General features: G+C 46.2%; 1 protein-coding gene across 13 annotated transcripts in view; it reads right to left on the bottom strand.

Moving 5' to 3' along the window:
* APBB2 (amyloid beta precursor protein binding family B member 2) overlaps window positions 1-16338 on the bottom strand; it is a 394104-nt gene that overhangs the window by 366919 nt on the left and 10847 nt on the right. For 5 of the 13 annotated variants that reach the window (XM_058299450.1, XM_058299353.1, XM_058299412.1 and 2 more), the window contains exon 2: window positions 14832-14909. The exons of the other annotated variants lie outside the window; for them this stretch is intronic. The gene's annotated coding sequence lies outside the window, so the exon portion shown is untranslated. The remainder of the gene's footprint in view (window positions 1-14831; window positions 14910-16338) is intronic. 13 annotated transcript variants of the gene reach the window in all.

Below are 16338 nucleotides of genomic sequence, written 5' to 3'. Positions count from 1 at the left end.
GTGGGGTGCGGGGTATATGGGGACCTCATATTTTTTTTAATGTAACATTTAAAAGAAAATAAAGAAAAAAAATTTTTTTGAAAATAGTATGGGTTGGGGGAAAAATATACCAAATGTAAGATAAGGAATATGGTTGGTAATAATATTTTGACAATGCTCTTGCATAGGTTGTAACAAATGTTTCACACCAATGCAGAGTTGGTGGAGGGGTGATGTATCAGACCCCTGTATGATGTTATGTATGTTTATTTTGTAAGTTCACAATCTTTACCATACACTTTTTATGTGTGTTCATGTATGAATGATATACTTCAAAAAAAAAAAAATGTACATTGGTAGGGAAAAAAAAAAAACCTCAATAAAAATTTTGCTGAATGATCAAAAATCATTTCTATTTAGCCTTGGTATGCTTCTGCCAGGCAGAAGCAAAGGGCTACATATAAATTATTTTACCCTGAAAATAACTATATGAGAAAGGTTTTTTTTTATCCCTACATTACAGATGAGAAAACTGAGGCACGGTGAGGTTCAATAACTTGCTCAAGAACACAGCATTAAGTTTAAGAAGCCAGGATTCAAACCCAGGCAGTCTGACTCCAAAGCTGCGTGTACTAATTTCCGATGACTGCTGTAACAAATTACCACAAGCCACCAGGTGGCTTAAGACAACAGACATTGCAGTCCAGGTGCCGGCAGGCTCACACTCCCCAGGAGAAGCTGTTCTTTGCCACTTCCAGCTTCTGGTAGCGCCAGCATTTCTTGGCTTGTGGCCACATCACTCCAACCCGTGTCTCCATGGTCACACTCCTCTTCTTCTGTCTAATCTCTTGCTCTGTCTTGCTTTTATATAAAAACACTTGTCATTGGATAATCCAGGAGAGGCATCTCCTCTCACAATCCGTAATTTAATCACATCTTTTGCCATATAATGTAATATTCCCAGGTATCAGGGATTAGGACACGGACATATCTTTGGGGAGGAGGGGGTAAGGGGTAGCCACCATTCAATCCACTACTGTCTTCCTCCTGGATTATATGTGAATATAGGTGTCTTTGATTATCTAGAATAGCTTTATGTAAAAATTTGTTTTAATTTACATACATACACTGTACAGAACTGACTCCAGAGATGCAGGGGAATGACTCAGTTTCTCTAACCAGTGACTCCCTTCCTAACCCTTTATCAATATAAGATTTGCCAGTTCTCAAATCTGCCTCTGAAGACAGTTGCTAAAAGTCTGAGAGTGAAGGGTTTCTTTGCATACAAGAGAACAGACCAAAACCAAAATGTAAACATACTTTAATGTTTTAAATGACAAACTCTATCTAAAATAAAAAGCACAAGTACTTCCCTAGACTGGAAGTCAGTGAATATAACAGAAAAATTCAAAGTTAAATACTTCTAACTTATTTTCCCACTCTTACTTTATTGTATACCTCCATTTCTTCCATTAAGGCAACATCTTTGAATAGTGACCAATGAAAAATAATTAAACAATATTCTATAATGACCTATAATCATTTCATAGTTTATATTTAGAACTCTTAATAGAAGTACATTTTTTTAAGCTAATGATTGTTTGGAGTCTATACCTAACAGCTCAAGATTACATGCAACCATCAAATTTTAACCTGACAAATAGTAGCTTTCAAGGAAAAATGTAAACAAATTAAATAATTATTCAAGTAATAATTATTCAAGTGTGTTTTAAATTTCTCCCATTGATAGCCTATTCTTCCAGAGTCAAATGTCAAGCTTGTACATTCACTCTATATCAATTGTACTTTCTTTGTTCCTCTGTTAATCATGAGGCATATATTCACCATGCACTGGCAACCGGATTTTCCCAGTATGTGAGGGAAGCAACCAAACATTTCCACAACAGGCCAATTCAGACTTGGAAAAACTTTCTGGCAGGAGTAACTGTCACCCAACCCACTAATCAAGAATTATTCTTTGAAATGGTTTTGTCCAGTATCATTTACTGAATGATATTATGTTGGCATCTATCACCTATATGACGAAAAGAACCTCATATGTTTGCCCTAACTCATTTTAAATATCAAAATATAGCATTTAAGTCAAGATGTACTGTAGGGCAAAGTCAGTCAAGGTAAAAATTATAGGAACAATATCTTCTAACATCAAATTCTTGACCTAAAATTTGATCTTTCTTGTATTCCATCAATTATCTTGACTCAAAGAGAAGTGGAAATACTAACAGGTACTAAAAAACATTTCAATTACTTTTCTTTTTAAGATTTTTTTTTTTTTAAAAGGAATTTCGTGCTGAATAGGTACTTTTTTTTTTTTTTTTAAGATTTATTTATTTAATTCCCCCCCTCCCCTGGTTGTCTGTTCTTGGTGTCTATTTGCTGCGTCTTGTTTCTTTGTCCGCTTCTGTTGTCGTCAGCGGCACGGGGAGTGTGGGCGGCGCCATTCCTGGGCAGGCTGCACTTTCTTTTCGCGCTGGGCGGCTCTCCTTACGGGCGCACTCCTTGCGCGTGGGGCTCCCCCACGCAGGGGACACCCTTGCGTGGCACGGCACTCCTTGCGCGCATCAGCACTGCGCATGGCCAGCTCCACACGGGTCAAGGAGGCCCGGGGTTTGAACCGCGGACCTCCCATATGGTAGACGGACGCCCTAACCACTGGGCCAAAGTCCGTTTCCCAAGATTTATTTTTTATTTATTTCTCTCCCCTTCCCCCACACCCCCCCAGCTGTCTGCTCTCTGTATCCATTCACAGTGTGTTCTTCTGTGACTGCTTCTATCCTTATCAGCGGCACCGGGAATCTGTGTTTCTTTTTGTTGAATCATCATGTTGTGTCAGCTCTCCGTGTGTGCCGTGCCATTCCTGGGCAGGCTGCACTTTCTTTTGCACTGGGCGGCTCTCCTTATGGGGCGCACTCCTTGTACCTGGGGCTCCCCTACACTGGGACACCCCTGTGTGGCAGGGCACTCCTTGCTTGCATCAGTACTGCGCATGGGTCAGCTCCACACAGGTCAAGGAGGCCTGGGGTTTGAACAGTGGACCTTCCATGTGGTAGGCAGATGCCCTATCCACTGGGCCAAGTCCACTTCCCTCAATCACTTTTGGAAGAAATACATGTTCTGTACTAAAAATAAATAAATAAAGCATCCTTCCTCAACAAGAAGAACATTATTAAAATGGAATAATTTAGCAAGAAAAATTCTATTTTACTAATACATCACTTTAAAATGCAATTTTCAGACTAATATATTTACAGAACATTTTGAGACTGCCAGTTGCTCTTCCCTGACAGCTACAGCTTCGCCTCTGTAATTATACTGAATGTATTCTCAGGTCAGAATGCTCAATGACTTGAGAAATAACTGATTTTCTTTCTAAAGAAAAATATCACAAAGCCAGCTACATCCTTTAAAAGCATATATCACCCTACAGATAGGATAGAAATTTTTTTTTTTTTTTTAAAGCCAATAGGAAGAAATGCGAAGCCTCCAACGCTACAACCAAATACAGTTTATGGTTCTGATACGAGCTTTCTCACCTTGGTAGGTCCTCAGACACTCTTACCGTCCTGGGAAATTCCCAATTTTGCAACCTAGCAGGTCTTCTACTTTAGGAAAATATTCATTTAAGACAGAGGAGGGGATGTATGTACATTCACAATTACTGAGTGTCCTCCCCAGGAAAGGTTCTGTCAACAACCAGCCCATCTCTATCGCCTGCTCTGGCTACATGCTCTTGGGCTACCTTAGTGAGCTTCAGTTTCCCCACCTGCAAATGAGGACAATGACTGCATCAACCTCATAGGGGTATGGGGTCAAGTGGGATAATGCACATAGCATATTTGTCACAGAGACTGTTGTTTCACGGTAAGTGCTCAGTTTATATTAACCTTTATAACTGCCCTAGGATCCTCTTACAGGTGAGAAGGAAGGTAACAGGTTCGGGATCACCATGTTGGTAACAACTGGCCATGCTCAAACCCCAATCCCGTAAAATTTCCAAGCATATGTAACATCAAACTGCATGAAAGAGCATATTCGTTATCGAACACACCAAGGTACTGTCACCCACGTTCTCTGAAGATATTAAGGTGAGGGGAGAAGGGCAGGTAGCCTACATATAGACATACATATATATATATGTATGTATTTATGCATATATATAGCTGAATATACAGCATTTAAAGCTTACTATCAATTACAAATCTCTCCCCATCAGCTGTTATTTAAGAGCTCTTTTAAAATTTTTGTCAGATTTTCATAAAGGACCTTCTTCTGTAGCATCATAACATACATGGAGTTAATTCAAAATGCCTGATTAGTTTCTACAATAGACTATCAACAGTCAACCTTCTGACAATTTCAACAATAGGATTTCAAGGAGGTAACTAAATACATGGATTGCTTATTCCATAGCAAGCATCTTTGCATGTTATCACAGTAAATCCTGGTCTATGGCCAGCTTTACAGACATTTTACAGGAGGGGAAGCTGAGGCACTGGAAAGAGTGGTTTATCTCAGCGAACCCGTTACTCAGTGGCAGGGCCAGAATTTAAATCCAGATCTGTCCAGCTCAAAAGCCAATGCTCTTTTTTAGAACAACATGGACAAGGCAAAAGAAAAGTCAGGCCACCTAGATGCCCAACTTTAAGAGACTCAACGAAAGAAAGAGGAAGAGTGCCAGTTTTGAGGACATATCAATGTGGATTATTTGTACCAAATTAATTTATCTCCAAAGTAGAAGTCAGTACTATGCATGGCCGAAGAGGGGACCCTCATAAGCCATACTCAATTTACAATTTCAGAGATGTCTGGATAAGTATTACACAAAAGGGAGCTTTCATAAAATCATAGCATGGGAGCTGGGTATAAGGTTCAGGTGAGAGGCATCTACCCTGCCCACTGCCTGAGATCTGTGCTTCCGCTACCCCTCAGAACTTAGACCCACAGGCAGGTTGCATGGAGGCTAAACATGCCCCAAGAAGCTTCCAGTCCAATGCAAGTCAGTTTCTCCTTCAGGTTCTAAACTGACAATAAGGCAGGACACCTCAGCTGGGCTGGTGGGGACCTCGGGCCAATTCTCTTTTGTTCCCAGTTAGTACCCTTGAAGAAACACCCCTGGAAATGCACATTCTTTAGATGAAAAAAAAATGAAAACTCAAGAATTTTATGTCCCCTTTTACTCATTGCTAAAAGGATATAAAAACACTAAGAAAGCTAGGGCAGGAAGAAACAAGGAAAAGAATCAAACCAACAAATCATCCGTGAGCCCACTATAGAACTGCACTATTTTCATTTCTACTCATTCTCTCATAATCTTTTCCTTTATGCAAATAATTTTTTACAGTTACATCACATTGGGTAACCCCTCCTTTAGCTTAACCATCTATTAAAATCATATATATCTGAGCATTCAAAAATTAATATTCTTTCAAGGTCAATGCTAAGGAAAAATAAGTTAAAAATGCAGTTTCATTCTGAAATAAGGAAACAGTTCTTGGCAAGACAGTGCTATATTGTTTTATAGTTTGTGCTGCAGAGAGAAGGCAACACCTTCAAAAACATTCACACAAAAATCATTTAAATGTTAGGCAAAAACATATAAACTCCAAATGTTGCCAATCCATCCCACTATTATCTCTCTCAAAAGAAAGCAGCACAACAGCATCTAATGAAAATCCTGTTTGCTTTACAGGAAACTAAAGATGATAATGCCACAAATCAACATCTCCCCAGTTGTTTTGTGTTTTATTTTTTTATTGGTTTTCCTGCAGTCCACATGTCCTCAGACTTAAGGGAGAAAAAAAAAACTATAAAAATTCAATAAAACTCCATGTCTCCTATTCTGCTTCTCAGTTCTACTTGCAGCTTGTAAATATATACATAACCACAGGATCTAGTTCTCATAAAAGAAAATGATTGAAGCTGAAATAAAAATCACGCCAGCAGAAGATGATTTTGATCATGAGACAATTATACCTAAGTTGATAGAACGTAAGACTTCATTTATTTTAGTAGAAATAACCTCAAGTCCTGGAAAAAAGGCTATTTAGAAAACAGCACTGATCCAACTGTTAAGTCTCGTGAATAAGAGCAGTGAATGTTAATTTTGTTGCACCGTTGCTCATAATTTTCTGTTCAAATCATTAGAATGCATTTAAGTTTAATTCAGGTGCGTTTTCTCCCTGAATGTGGGGCACTAGATAACTGAAGACATGCAGACCCTGTCCACAGTTAGCCAACATTCTTACTTCCTATCAAATTTCCTGTCTCATTTAGTGAGAGCACAAGCACCAATCGTCATTTATTGAAAGTCTCAGTTCCCAGAAATAGAAGGAACTCCCAGGGTCTCCAAGCCCTATTTTTTCTAGGGCACAGGCCTGGTTTCCTCCCTTCGTGGACTGTTTCTGGGGCAGTCCCTTTCATGTCTTCAGCTCCTTTTTTCCTCCTCTCCGTCAAGCTCCCTCTGCATCTTTCTGGAAACTACCCCAAGCTACGAAACAAGCAGCATGGGATAAGGGCCTCCACGCAGCCCTGACAACTATGCCAAAGGTTCTTTTACTTTCTTAATTGTTCTACCTAGACAAATATTCTTTTCAAAAAGACTCACTGCAGGAAGGGGGATAAGGAGTTATTTATTGCTTAATGTGCACAGAGTTTTAGTTTGGGGTGATGAAAACATTTTGGTAATGGTTGGTGGTGATGGCCGATCAACATCGTAAATGTAATTACTGACAATGACACCGTAAAAAGTTAAAATGGCAAATCTTACAATGTAGCAGCTTGGCATTGCTTATGAATTCCAAAATTACATATTGGACTGTGTTGGTAAAGTGGTCTGTTCCTCTGAGCATATCAGATTGGACTAGATTCAGAGGTTTCACTTTTACTCCATTAAATTATGATTAAGGCTTTGATTTGGCCATGTCAGTAGGACACTGAGTCCCCACCCCTTAGTGGGCAGGGACACACAGAAAAAATTACAAGGCAGAGAACAGAGTTGGAGTTTTGATGTGGGAGCCCCAGGGAAGTAAATGCACGGAGAACACGGAGGGAGACAGACAATTCATTAGACAGGATCCTGCAGCCTCCAACCTGGGGAAGAGATGAGCTGTTTGCCTGATAGTTTGCAGCTGGAGAGACCAGACCCCTGAGCAGCTGAGCCCAGAGAGAAACAAGCCCTGGAAGAGAGACGAGACTTATCCCAGCCTACATCTGATATTAGAAGAAGCTGGGACCATGGAGCCTTAGAGGAAGAAGGAAGGCTGAACCCTTGCAGGCATCACCCGCCATCTTGCTCCAACACGTGACCAATAACTTTGAGCGAGACTCTTTAGGGCCTTATGACTGTAAGTTTCTACCTCAAATAAATGCCCTTTATAAAAGCCAACAGGGTTCTGGTACTTTGCATCAGCACCCCTTTGGCTGACTAATACATACAGTATAATATATATGTTACCACAATAAAAAAAAAACACACTTGATGGCAGAAACCTTTATTCAGAGTATTTCCAATAACTCGGGTTTCACTGAACACACTTTATTGGGAAGCACTGCTTTAGAAGTCATGGAAGTAAGGTTACAGCTGGGGTATGGTTGAGCAGGCACATTAATAAGGTCAAGTTCATCCAGTCTTCAGGACAATAGGACATGAGGGCTCCATAAGGAGATATTTTTAAATGAGGCCCTCTACACCATTCTGGTTTTACTGGTTGCCATGCACCCTAGGGTCCACTGGCACACAGTAGGTGCTCAATAAACATTTGCAGAAAGAATAAGTGAAAGCAGCACTCTAGCTATTCCTTTCTCTGGTCTGGAGAAAATAGATTAACTTAACCATCTGGATACATTTCATTTCAGTTCAATGTGATTTATTATTTTTTCAAACACAGACAAGCTATGGTTGCAAGATTAAATGACATCTGCATTTCCTTTGGACACATTTTCTTTCATACATACACAGACCTGCCATTCTATGCCACCACAAGAAAACAAGTATTTCTGAGCCATTCCAGAAACAAAAATGAATTTAAAGTAAGCTCTTTCATCATACCTTTCTAGAATCTGAAAGCAAAACCACAAAGTTAACCAGTCCTTATGTTAATCAAACTCAATGCCGACATCATTAGCAATATGCTATAAGCCCATCCATCATAACTGGGGATAATCTCTCCAAAAAAAACCGATGCTGGAAATACTCTAGGGCATTCTTATTAAAGCGTCCAGTGATTTAAAAAAAGAAAAAAATCTCTCTCATTTATATATTTATCCATCAACCAATGTTTATTGAGCACCAAGGATTTTTTTAAGCTCTAGGAAGTCAAAGATGAAGAAGCAACAATGCCATGCCTCTGGGGTTTACAGATCAGGAGGGAGAAAGAAGCAGCAGCAATGAGGTGCAAAGAGGAGGGTATGATTGGAAGTGGGGGGGGGTAGGGGCTCAAGGGGCTCACGGTGGGGGCAAGGAATGAGCCAGCAGCCTGACCTGGGTGATGATGCACACCTGCAGTTTTTCAAGTGTGGTCCCCAGAAACAGCAGGATCAACATCACCTGGGATACTGCTAGAAATGTAGACTATCACGGGACCCCCCTCAAACCTATGGACCACACACACTGGGGGTGGGGCCCGGCAATGTGTGCTTTAACAGGCTCGCGAGTGATACTGAGGCACACAGGAGTGGAAGGAAGAAAAGGCAGGCAGATGAGGAGCAGACCGGAGGCAGCGACTGTTGCAGGCAGTGGGAACAGGGGGTAAAAGCCCAAAGGCCAGAGAAAACCCAGCAGGCTGTAAGAGCAGTGTGGCTTGAGTCCAAAACATGGAACGCAGAATCACTAGACAGCCAGGAGAAGCCAGCGCAGCAGATCACAAAAGGCCGTAAGCGCAGCGCTGAGGAGCTGGGGCTTCATCCGGAGAGCAGCGAGGAGTCCCGGAAGGCTTATTTTTTTTTTTTTTTTAAATGAGCAACTCAAGTTATCTTTTTCTAAAAATTACCAACTGCTGATTACAGCTGAAATGGAATCAAATGTTTGTTTTCTGATTTTTTTTTTTTTAAACTATTGGGTAAATTACTCTTGATGATCTGAGTAAAAGGGGGAATTTCTAAAACCTAGAGCACCATTTGGCCAGGGTCCAGAGCCTCTTTTCTGGCTCTTTTTAGAAGAAAGGGATCTGAGCAGCAGGCTTGCCTCTTGTTCTTGTCCTCACGAAGCTGCCTTGATTGTGGCCTGCCGGTCACAAGTGCCACGCTGCAGGCCTTCAGTGGGCTGCTGGCCTTCGAGACAGAGGCCTGCCACAGTGGGCCACGGGTCTGCGTGGACCGAGCCTCCCTCCGAGGGGTTGCAGGTCTTTGGGGACTCAGCCTGGGCTTTAAATGTGGAAGAAATGCCTTCTGGCTGCCCAGAGAGCACAGCCCTCCCTGCTGTTTTCTCTGGTTCCCTCTTTCCTGCTGGATTCCAGGGGTACTGAAGCCCTCTCAATTTCGGAAAGGGGGTGGAGGTGAGAGTTCTTCTCTTCCTTTCTTCCTTGCTCGAGGTGGTCAGTTGCTGGAGAACACATACCACCAGAATATCTAGCAGGTGATGGATTTCTAGTCATTGATTTAACAAACACATGAGCACCTGCTGTGTCCCAGGCAAGGCTGTGGAGCAGCTATAACCCATCTGCACTGCTGGTGGCAGCATCAAATAGAACACCCACTTTAGGAAACAGTTTGGCAATTTAGCTCTGAAGGCCGGCAACCAAGGTGCCGGGCAGGGCCACACTCCCTCAGAGGCTCTAGGAAAAGTAGTTCCTGCCTTCCTGCTTCTGGTGGCGGTCACTTCCCTGGACTTGTGGCCACATTGCTCCAATCTCTGCCTCCGGGGTCACGCTGCCACCTCCTCTTCTGTCTCCCTGAAGGCTTTTAAGCATGGGATGGACCAGCCTAGACCAGAATTGCAGAAGGTCAGCTTGGATGCAGAGCCGAGACCAGAGGCCACAGAGGAGGCAGCTGCAGACAGAGGGCCATGCGCAACCCAGAGGAGGTGGTCAGAGTTCAGCCAGCCATGCTGTGGGAAAGAGAAAGCATCCCTTCCCCTGTACCCCTCCACACCCACCCAAGGGCACACCCACCCAAGAGCAGGTGCTCATCTGGAAAGCACATTAATTTTATCATAATTAGTATTTCACTGTCAGCATCTCCCTATACACTGAGAACTCCAAGCAGGCAGAGGCGGTGGTCACCGTGGTCAGTTTCCACTTGCAGCATCTGGAACAGCGCCCAGTGATCGGAAGCCGAGCTGGACAAGCCAGGAGACCACGGAGGGGCTGTAGCTGAAACTCAGGGGAGAGACAACCCTGTCCTTGGGGAAGGAGTTGGAGAGATAAACCACCACCAAACTTCCTAATTTTTCTCTAGTCTGCTGATACCCTTTTAAACCACTGAACGAAAATCTTTACAAGTCCATTATTTCATGACCACTCAACAGGAACTCTGATCTGTTGAGTCAAGTCTACACGCTTATCTTCCTAAGCCAAGTCAGAAAGAACCAAGGCTTGAGCCCCTTTGCAAATGAAAATAAGACGGTTCTAGGCTGCAGAGAGACTGCCACTTGAGATTGTTTTTTTTTCTTTTTTTCTTTTTCAGAATAATTCTGCAAAGCATTAAAGCATAGGATGAGACATTTCAAACTGCGCTGGCATAGTCTGCATCTTTGCTTTGATTTTTAGAAATCATTCCAAGTAGGTAGATAATGTTGTGACCCAAATATGGAATATTTTAGAAGGAGCAGATACCTAACTTGGGGGTGGAGCTGGTGGGTATAGAGGGGAGAGTTTTGTACTAAGCAGGCATTACACCTGCCTCTCAAACCTCCACAGAATTTTATAGGGAAGGGAACTGTACTGTAGTGATCAGGAAGTAATCCAACAGTCTCCCTGACCTGCTTCCCATTTCTCACCATTCCCAAAATAGACAGGGTTAAGGAAAATCATAAATATAATTCTCAGCCCTCTAGGGGAAAGCTCATTAAGGGTATAAATTTGGGTTCCTGGGAAAAAAAGGACGAAAAGCCAAATTATCAAGAGCCCTAGAATCAAGATGTAGAAACACTGGAAAAATAAAACCCATAGACAGAAAGGCCCTAGAGAAACACAAAAACAATGGCCAATTCTTACACCAAAGCACACCAATGTGGTGCCACAAGCTCAGTTTTCCTGGAATCTGATAACCAGTGAAAGGCTACATTCTAGTTCTTTGGAGTCAAACGTTAAAGTATGACTTCATACAAGGATTGTTCTAAGTCCTCATCACATATGAATTCATGAAATCCTCAAAAAAATATTATATACGTTCCCTTAGTATCCCATTTACAGATGAGGAGACTGAGGCACTGAGACTATAATTCTGTTGTCTGAGCTCATATGGCTCTTAAATTGCAGAACAGTATCAAAACCCTAGATATCTGGCCCTTCGCCACCACACCTACTGCCTCTCTACAGGGCTGTCCTGTGGATACATTAAGGAAGTAGCAGCATGCTTGGCATCTCCCTACTAGATACCAGTAGTATCCCACAAATGCAGCCATAACAACCAAACATATCTCTAGACATTGCCAAATGTCCTCAGGAAGGCAAAACTGTCCCCTCTTGAAACCAACTAATGGTATAGAAATTTGACCAAATCCCCATACCCTTGCATGATGGAAGGGGTGGTGAATCCTAAGTGTTGGATAAAAGAAACTGGCTACATGAGTTTCACTGAGGCAAGGAAAGATAGAAAAGGAGACAGCTGAAGTTTTCTTTAATCAGAACTGTATCCTAGGGGTCATTTGCCATGGCTTATATTCTGTGAAGGCTCCTGTTTTCCCTGCAGAGTGAGCACAACCCTCCTTCCTTTCTGCCTCCTACGAACCTCACACGTGCCTCTACCTGCAGCACCTTATAACCAATGCCCTGGAATATTTGCTCTGTCTTCCTGACCAATGCATAATACATGGCACAAAATATATTCTCAATAAACATTTGCTTTAAAAAAAAAAAAAAGGAATAAGCAAACGAAGCTGAGGTTTCTGGACGTTACCAAATGAATGCATGTCCCTCTTTACTAGTGACCTAAAAAAGGTATACATAAATAAAGCTTAGTTCTTAGGGAGGATAAAAAGTTCTGATCAGATACTTAGAAGAATGAGATTGAATCAGCCATTTCCCAATTATCTATACCTGTGGTCACCCCTCCGGCTGAAGTGTGGTTTGCTGGCCTGGCGGGGGAGCAGCCGCGGCAGGCCAAGCTGCTGCCCCCATAATAGGGTGGCTGGTCGGACTCACCGCCACCCCTGAAGGGAGCTCGGTATGGGCGCAGAGTGCCCTCGGGTCTCCCCTTCTCAGCAGCCATGCTTCCGCGGCCGCCCCTCCTCCCGGATGGCGCCATACGATGCCTGTGGGGTGGCACCCTTCTTCCTTCTCCCTGCGCAGGCGCAGGGCGGAAAATTCCAGTCTGCCCTTTTCCCCTCCCCAGACAGCAGCAACAGCCAGGCGTGGGCGGAAAAATCCAGTCTGCCCTTTTCCCCTCCCCAGACAGCAGCAACAGCCAGGCGTGGGCGGAAAAATCCAGTCTGCCCTTTTCCCCTCCCCCGACAGCAGCAACAGCCAGGCGTGGGCGGGAAACTCAAGTCTGCCCTCCACCCCAGCAACAGCAGCCACCAATCCCTAAACCCTGCCCCTTCCCCCAGCAACAGCGACAGCCAATCCCTAACCACCACCCCTCCCCCGTCCAGTACCGCCCACTGACCTTTCACCGGCAACCAATCAGAACAGGGCGTGGCTTCGACCAATCAGCCTTCCCCAGCCCCTATAGAACTGTTGCCTCTCCCTCAATAAAGTTGGACTTGCGTGTTTACCCTGTCTCCGCGGTAGTTCTTCTGCCGTGCGCCCTCCAGTCCTGAGAGCCCCCGACAAGGACCTGGCCTCCCTTGTCCCCAGTTCGTCGCCTGCTTCTCCGGGCGACCCCTTCGTCGCCGGCTTCGCCGAGCGACCCCATCAGCCAAACCGCGCAACCCCTTGTGAGACCGATCCCTCGTCTGCTGCCGGACCGACCCCTCGTCCCAAGTGGGACCAACCCCTCGTCCAGAGCTGGACCGACCCCTCGTCCGCAGCCAGACCCCACCTCTACCGACTGAGCAAACCGTCGCAGCTGGCGCCCAACGTGGGGCAAGGCAACCCCACCACAGCACAACGTGGGGCAAGGCAACTCCACCACAGCCTCACTCCATAACCTGGCGGCCCCCCCCCCTCCTCTCTTCTCACCTTGGGACTTCTCTCATGCAACATTGCTGCTACCTGAGCCTTGGCTACCTCATACGATCCACGGCGGTCTGGGAGAATCGCTGGATGGCTTTCTCCTTCCATGTCGGGGGCTTATACTGACCCGCTATGATTAAGAGGAGCCTTGGATTTCTCGGGAGCGCGCGCTTGCACGTCTGAAGTAATCCTACCACAGCCCTACGCCCTCCTCTCTTCTCACCTTGGGACTTCTCTCGTGCAACATTGCTGCTACCTGAGCCTTGGCTACCTCATACGATCCACGGCGGTCTGGGAGAATTGCTGGATGGCTTTCTCCTTCCATGTCGGGGGCTTATACCGACCCGCTATGATTAAGAGGAGCCTTGGATTTCTCGGGAGCGCACGCTTGCACGTCTGAAGTAACCCTACCATAGCCCTACGCTCTCCTCTCTTCTCACCCCTATCTTTTTGCTCTGCATTGCTGCTCCTGAACCTTGGTGACCTCATATGATCCACGGCGGTCTGGGAGAATCGCTGGATGGCTTTCTCCTTCCATGTCGGGGGCTTATACCGACCCGCTATGATTAAGAGGCGCCAATAAAACTCTCAGGAGCGTGTGCCTGAGCACCTCCATCCCTGCCTTCACCTCTGCCTCCTCCCCTCCGCGCTTGCTCCCCTTTGCCTTGCTCCACTGCTCGTCGTTCCGCCCTCCCCTCTTCGGGGCCTTCCTTTGGCCCGCGACCACCGTCGGAGCCCCACCGGCTCCGACCCCTCGTCTCACCGCGCACCTCGGCTCCCATCGCCGCACTCTCAAGGTAAGGGCCCTTTTTCTTATCGGCTCCAAAAGGCCATTAGCGATGGGTAACATCCTATCTGCTAAGCAAGCCCCACAAGTTCGGGCCCTCGCCGGTCTCCTAGACACTCACCAGTGTAAGATCTCTCTGAAACAGCCCCAAGTCTTCTGTAACCGCGGCCCCCCATGCCGCCATCGCTCTCAAGCAGCTCCAGCCCCACTAAACGGCCCGCAACCCGCTTTCCCCGGCCCACGGCCTGCTTTCTAGCATCTAATAACGTTTCTGCTTTTGCCTCCCCATACTTCTGCGGAGCTTCCTCCTGTCTCGACCTCACTCCTCTTCACAGCCATCCAAAGCGTCCTTTCTCGTCCCCCGCCCCCCTCCTTTTTTGCCTGAACCCCCACTGCATTGCAGATTGGGCCGCCCCATGTCGGCCCGCCCCATTAACATCAGCCTCTCTCACGCCCGTGAAGACTTTGGCCTTCTTGTTGTCCTCGCCTACGTCTCCACCACTCCCGACGCTGCCGCCACCACCACTGCTGGTGCCCTGACGCAACTTGTCCTCACAGCTGCGATCCTCCAGACCATCACACAGTCTGCCTCTACCGCTCTTCGCTGCCAAGAAGAGATCAACTACCTGTAACGCGCTGCCATCCTGGACTTTTAACAAACAGATGGATCTTATAGCCGCCGAGATCAACAAGAATTGGACATTGGCCACCCTTGCTTGCAACGGCAAGATACCGCCCCCTAAATTGTACATTTCTATCCCCGTCATACTCACCTCCCTCTTCAGCCTCGCTTCCCTCATTGCTTACTGCCTCTTGGGCCTCGGCTACTTGTTGCTGCTGCCATCCTGGCCCTTATTTGAAAAGAAGGGGGAAATGCGGTCACCCCTCCGGCTGAAGTGTGGTTTGCTGGCCTGGCGGGGGAGCAGCCGCGGCAGGCCAAGCTGCTGCCCCCATAATAGGGTGGCTGGTCGGACTCACCGCCACCCCTGAAGGGAGCTCGGCATGGGCGCAGAGTGCCCTCGGGTCTCCCCTTCTCAGCAGCCATGCTTCCGCGGCCGCCCCTCCTCCCGGATGGCGCCATACGATGCCTGTGGGATGGCACCCTTCTTCCTTCTCCCTGCGCAGGCGCAGGGCGGAAAATTCCAGTCTGCCCTTTTCCCCTCCCCAGACAGCAGCAACAGCCAGGCGTGGGCGGAAAAATCCAGTCTGCCCTTTTCCCCTCCCCCGACAGCAGCAACAGCCAGGCGTGGGCGGGAAACTCAAGTCTGCCCTCCACCCCAGCAACAGCAGCCACCAATCCCTAAACCCTGCCCCTTCCCCCAGCAACAGCGACAGCCAATCCCTAACCACCACCCCTCCCCCGTCCAGTACCGCCCACTGACCTTTCACCGGCAACCAATCAGAACAGGGCGTGGCTTCGACCAATCAGCCTTCCCCAGCCCCTATAGAACTGTTGCCTCTCCCTCAATAAAGTTGGACTTGCGTGTTTACCCTGTCTCCGCGGTAGTTCTTCTGCCGTGCGCCCTCCAGTCCTGAGAGCCCCCGACAAGGGCCTGGCCTCCCTTGTCCCCAGTTCGTCGCCTGCTTCTCCGGGCGACCCCTTTGTCACCGGCTTCGCCGGGCGACCCCGTTCAGCCAAACCGCGCAACCCCTTGTGAGACCGATCCCTCGTCTGCTGCCGGACCAACCCCTCGTCCCAAGCGGGACCGACCCCTCGTCCAGAGCTGGACCGACCCCTCGTCCGCAGCCAGGCCCCACCTCTACCGACTGAGCAAACCGTCGCATATACCCAACCCTCAACCCCACTCACACCCCCTCACCCAAGTTCACTGTGAATCTAGACCATGCTTCAGCTTTCTTTTTATTTTCACTTTTTTAATTAAAGTTTTAATAGATCACAAAGAACATTACATTAAAAAACATAAGAGGTTCCCATATAACCCACTCCCCATCATTTTTGTAAATTGTATTTTTTTAAGATATATACATCTCAAAAAATGTTACATTAAAAAACATAAGAGGTTCCTGTATACCCCCCATGTCCCCACCCCACTACTCCCACACCAACTGCCCCCATCATTGTGGCACACTCATCACACTTAGCGAACACATTTTGGAGCACTGCTACACCACATGGATAATAGTTTACCCTGTAGTTTATATTCTCCCCCAATACATTCAGTGGGTTATGGCAAGACATACAAAGTCCAGCATCTGACCCTGCAATATCATTTAGGACAACTCAAAGTCCCAAAAATGTCCCCACATCACACCTCGTCT

This window comes from Dasypus novemcinctus, chromosome 1 (genome assembly GCF_030445035.2).
Source record: "Dasypus novemcinctus isolate mDasNov1 chromosome 1, mDasNov1.1.hap2, whole genome shotgun sequence".
Classification (NCBI taxonomy): domain Eukaryota; kingdom Metazoa; phylum Chordata; class Mammalia; order Cingulata; family Dasypodidae; genus Dasypus; species Dasypus novemcinctus.
This window is presented reverse-complemented; position numbering and strand designations above follow the sequence as displayed.